This window comes from Rhinopithecus bieti, unplaced genomic scaffold (genome assembly GCF_001698545.2).
Source record: "Rhinopithecus bieti isolate Rb0 unplaced genomic scaffold, ASM169854v2 scaffold_57046, whole genome shotgun sequence".
In the NCBI taxonomy this organism is placed as follows: Eukaryota; Metazoa; Chordata; class Mammalia; order Primates; family Cercopithecidae; genus Rhinopithecus; species Rhinopithecus bieti.
This window is the reverse complement of record NW_016822066.1, coordinates 79,332-85,045: the sequence shown is the minus strand read 5'-3', so window position 1 is coordinate 85,045 and position 5,714 is coordinate 79,332. Positions and strand designations below refer to the sequence as shown.

The following is a 5,714-nucleotide window of genomic DNA, read 5'->3' as shown; positions in this document are numbered from 1 at the left end:
CACCGTGTTAGCCAGGATGGTCTCGATCTCCTGACCTCGTGATCCGCCCGTCTCGGCCTCCCAAAGTGCTGGGATTACAGGCTTGAGCCACCGCGACTGGCCCATAGCCTCATCTTACACATTTTATTCTTCAACTTGCTTTTGTCACTTAAAAATTTTTTTTTTAAATTTTTGAGACAGGGTCTTGCTGTGTCGCCCAGTCTGGGGTGCAGTGGTGTGATCATGGCTCACTGCAGCCTCAGTCTCCTGAGCTCAAGTTATCCTCCTACCTCAGCCTCCCAAGTAGCTGGGACTACAGGTACACAACACCATGCCTGACTGATTTTCTTTTCTTTTAGTAGAGTCGCAGTCTTGCTCTGTTGCCAAGGCTGATCTCAGATTCCTAAGTTCAAGCAATCCTCCTGCCTTGGCCTCTCAAAGTGCTGGGATTACAGGTGTGAGCCGCCACACCTGACCTGTCCCTTACGTTTTCATTCAGGACATGCTGTATGCAGCTACCACATTCCTCTTAATGGGTAGATAGTATTCCAATTATGGAACTGTTAGAGTTTAGTCATTTCCCCATAGGTGAAAATTTAAGTTACCAGTTTTTCACCATTGTAAATAAAGGGGCAATGAACACCCCTATGCATAACTCTTTGTGTAATTGTGACTATGTTTCCATAGGAAAATTTTCTGGAGGTTAAAATTCTGAGACACAATGTATGTCAATTTAATTTTCACAAATATTAACAAATCACCTTTCAAAATGTACATCAATATCTTACACTCATACCAATAATGTGTGAGAGTACCTGTTTATCTCCCACATCTCTTACACTAGGTATATGGAATTCATTTTTAAGTCTTTCAGGATCTACACAGCATTTTGAGATATCCATATAGGTTTTCTTGGCAAAAAATAAAAGCTTAATCCTTGGTGAATTGAATGTTAAAACAATGCACATCCATGTGTACAACTCAGAAGGCTTATGCTAACAATGATACATTGGTAACAGACAATGTGTGTAAATGTGCTTTTCATATTATAAAGTACTATTCAGATATTATTTTCATGCATGGAGTGTGTGTGTTTGTGTGTGTGTGTGTGTGTGTGTGTGTGTGTGTGTGTGTGTGTGTGTGTGTGTGTTTGAAATGGAGTCTCACTCTGTAGCCCAAGCTGGAGTACAGTGGCATGGATCTCAGCTCATTGCAACCTCTGCCTCCTGGGCTCAAGCGATTCTCATGCCTCAGCCTCCCAAGTAGCTGTGAGTACAGGCATGTGCCACCATGCCCAGCTAATTTGTTGTATTTTAGTAGAAACAGAGTTTCACCATGTTGCTCAGGATGGTCTCGAACTCCTGAGCTCAGGTGATCTGCCTACATCGGCCTCCCAAAGTACTGAGATTGCAGGTGTAAGCCACCGCGCCCGGCCGGGATGTGTGTTCTTTTCATACTTAGTTCACATATCTCACATAGGTTGGCCTCACTGCTTGCTAGTTTCACACAGTGTACTTTCTTTTGCCAAGACTCAACATATTTCTGCTATGCACCCCAGGGCCTCTATGGTCTAAAGTGTGTGACTGATTGTGCCAATCCTTCAGGAGGAAAGACATAGTAAGATTATGGACGTGTGTCCTCTGAAGATAGTAAGACAGCCCAATAGCAAAGGCTTCAGAGAACAAGGGTTCCCACTCTTGAGTAGGTAAGTATTTCGCAGGATAGAGTCAGCTGATCATATACTAAAGAATTTCCTAGATATAAAGCCCCATGGGCTTAGATGGAAAGTCCTGATGAGTACCCTACCCCACAGATGCCTGCCCCACCCTCAACCTGGAACATGACAATAAACTCTGTAATGTTAACGACCATGACCATATGAGGTGCAGGCATGAAGGGGCTAGCTGAAAGGGCACTTCCCTTGGCCTGTTCTAGAACTAGAAGTCAGCTTCTTAGCAGGAGTAAGAGCAGTGCTGGCAAGATGAACTGGAAGGGAATAGGCTTCAGCACTGGCCTGACTGGTTGTTCCTGGAGTCAGAGGTCATACAACCCTTAGCAGGAACTGCTCTCTCCAGTTTTCTTCCCACACCCATGGTTTGAAAGGTGTGTAAGGAAGAGCATAGAGGAGTTAATGTCCTGAAACTAGAAAGAAAATGGGCCCCTCTACCATCCTTCTCCTCACTATCCCAGTACAAATCTACAAGTACATGTGAGCATATGCTCAGCTTTCATCCCAGGCTTTTTAGGACTTCTCTCTCTAGAGAGAATTCAGTAGTGCTTCCTGATAAGGAGTGTTTAGGGGGAAAAAATGTTTGGGATGAACCCAACCATAGCTCAGAAAATACTGCTGAAACCACTAACATATTAAAATGCTTTCACAAAGGACCTAAGAGGACTTAGAGGCTTGTGCCATGATAAAGAGTGTAAGCTCTGGCGCCTGAGGGCATAGGACTGAATCCTGTCTCTGACACTAGCTGTGACCTTGGACAGGTCTCTTAACCTTCCTATGCCTTACAATCATCTGTAAAATGGGAGATAACAATACCTACCTCATAAGGGTTGCCGTGAGGATCAAATGAAATAATGCATATAGGCCAGGTGCAGTGGCTCACGCCTATAATCCCAACACTTTGGGAGGCCAAGGCAAAAGTATCACCTGAGGTCAGGAGTTCAAGACTAGCCTGTCCAACATGGTGAAACCCCGTCTCTACAAAAATACAAAAATCAGCTGGGCATGATGGTGGATGCCTGTAATTCCAGCTACTTGGGAGGCTGAGACGGGAGAATCGCTTGAACCCAGAAGGTGGACATTGCAGTGAGCCGAGATTGCGCCACTGCACTCCAGCCTGGGCAACAGAGCAAGACTCCATCTCAAAAGAAAAAAAAAAAGCATATAAAGCACCTAGTACCATGCCAGGAATATAGTAAGTGCTCATAAATATAAGCTATTATTTAGTTCTCCCACAGTGCCTCACAGTCCTATGCCCATAGTCTTTAAAGTTCTTGTGGAGCAAATGAAATTGAAAACTATTAGTTTATTCCTCTTCCTAACATGCAAATTTGCCCATACGTAGCCTACCAGATTTCCAATAATATGAAAATAGCTGTTGTTACAATGGCCTACTTCTTTTCCCCAAACTTCATAGTTCTGCCTGCCTTTTCCAGAAACCATTTGCTGGCCCTATCTCTGCCTCCTCTCCACTCAGCAAGACTTGTCCCCACACATGTACCCTATGTTGCTTTAAGATTTCAGAGAGCAGGCCAGGCGTGGTGGCTCACGCCTATAATCCCAGCACTTTGGGAGGCCAAGGCGGGCAGATCACCTGAGGTCGGGAGTTCAAGACCAGCCTGGCCAACATGGGAAACCCCGTTTCTACTAAAAATACAAAATTAGCCAGGCGTGGTGGCACATGCCTGTAATCCCAGCTACTTGGGAGACTGAGGCAGAAGAATCGCTTGAACCCGGGAGGCGGAGGGTGCGGTAAGCCGAGACCATGCCACTGCACTCTAGCCTGGGCAACAAGAGCAAAACTCCATCTTAAAAAAAAAAAAAAAAAAAAAAATTTCAGAGAGGACTGCGTGGCATCAGCTCGTGGGTCTCTGAGACCTGAAAATTGGGAGCGTTTTTGCATCCTAGAGGCTGCTACTGGCGGCTCTGCGGCCGTCACCATGCCACAGAACGAATATATTGAATTACACTGTAAACACTATGGGTACCGTTTAGATTACCTTGAGAAAAAGAGAAAAAAGGAAAGTCAAGAGGCTCACTAACGTTCAAAGAAGGCAAAGAAAATGATGGTCTGAAGGCTAAGCTTTACCATAAACAGCACCATGCTGAGAAAATACAAATGAAAAAGACTATCAAGATGCATGAAAAGAGAAACACCAAACAAAAGAATGATGCAAAGACTCCACAGGGATCAGTACCTGCCTATCTGCTGGACAGAGAGGGACAATCTCGAGCTACAGTACTTTCCAATATGATTAAACAGAAATGAAAAGAGAAGGTGGGAAAATGGGAAGTCCCTCTGCCTGAAGTACGTGCCCAAGGAGAAACAGAAGTATTAAAAGTTATTCAAACAGGAAAGAAAAAAACGGCATGGAAGAGGATGGTTACTAAAGTCTGCTTTGTTGGAGATGGCTTTACAAGAAAACCACCTAAATACAGAAGACTCATTAGGCCAATGGGCTCGCATTTCAAGAAAGCGCATGTAACACATCCTGAACTGAAAGCCACCTTTTGTCTACCAATACTTGGTGTAAAGAAGAATCCCTCATCCCCACTGTATACAGCTTTGGGTGTTATTACCAAAGGTACTGTCATTGAGGTAAATGTGAGTGAATTGGGCCTTGTGACACAAGGAGGCAAAGTCATTTGGGGAAAATATGACCAGGTTACCAACAATCCTGAAAATGATGGATGCATAAATGCAGTCTTACTGGTTTGACAGCAATTTCATATATAATTATTGAGGACTACAAACCAGTTGAAAAAAAACTGCCATTACTGTGATGTTTGTGAATACTACCAAACAGCCTTACATGTCTGCAATCATCAAGATATGTATTTAGTAAATTGCAAACATTAAAATGGTTAAAAAAAAGATTTCAGAAAGTCAAAAGAGAGTAGTCAATTTTAAAAGTGTTTGCAAATGGAAGGGAGCATGTTCCCTGCCCCATTACCATATTTCACAATTCCATCTTCTCCTGTGTATCTGGAGGATTTTTACAGAACCAAATGGCCACCAGAATCTGTAGGAAGTTCTAAGGGTTCATTTACACAATGTATCATTGGTGTCTTTTCTCCTTGGGTGAGGGCAGCAGGTTTTTCAGGTCAGAAGCTGCTCCACACCCCTAAACTCTCTGCATTCCCAGGATGTTAAGTCATTGAGTAAGCTGGGGAGGATATACGGAAGGAAAATTTTGCCTGGTCCAGTACTGAGGCACACTTTTTGTTCTGTGTAGTGTCATTGTATCTCGAGTTGCCTTGCTTAGATCAGTATGTGTCTGTATGTTTCCATAGCACCCACTCCTTAAGTAGCTGATTCACATGGCTTTTATGGACCAAATTATTGTTCCATGCTGCTCTTGCTTTTACTTGAGGGTACAGTGACTATTGGGGAGAAATTCTTGCTTGAATTCCAAAGAAGTAATGTGTTCTTCTGGAGGTCTGATAGATTATTTCTTTCAAGTTCACCTTGAATAACATAGTTAGAAGACAGCAGGTGAGCTTTATATGACAATAACCTAAGTCTCTTCATCATGAAAAATGGAATGAGGGAATTGGGGTTGAAGAAAGGAGCTCTCCACTGTTCCAAAGCAAGTCCATACACTCTCTCCCAAATTAAGTATACAATCCTTTTAGTCCCAAACAGTGACTGATGAAGGGAAAACCATGCTAGCCATGCCAAGAAATAAGATACTTTGGTTAACAGCCCTGCTACTTAGAAGAGAGAGCTCCTGGCCCGGCGTGGTGGCTCATGCCTGTAATCTCAGGACTTTGGGAGGCTGAGGTGGGCGGAGCACGAGATCAGGAGATTGAAACCACGGTGAAACCCCGTCTCTACTAAAAATACAAAAAAAATTAGCCGGGCATGGTGGCAGGGGCCTGTAGTCCCAGCTACTCGAGAGGCTGAGGCAGGAGAATGGTGTGAACCCGGGAGGCGGAGCTTGCAGTGAGCCGAGACTGCACCACTGCATTCCAGCCTCGGCGACAGAGTGAAACTCTGTCTCAA

At 44.0% G+C, this 5,714-nt stretch overlaps 2 pseudogenes across 1 annotated transcript in view; one reads left to right on the top strand and one right to left on the bottom strand.

The window, feature by feature from the left end:
• Positions 1-5,714, bottom strand: part of LOC108521139 (heterogeneous nuclear ribonucleoprotein A1-like) — a 38,529-nt pseudogene that overhangs the window by 21,439 nt on the left and 11,376 nt on the right. The gene's annotated exons all lie outside the window — the stretch shown is intronic.
• Positions 3,558-4,626, top strand: LOC108521140 (ribosome biogenesis protein NSA2 homolog pseudogene; annotated as a pseudogene).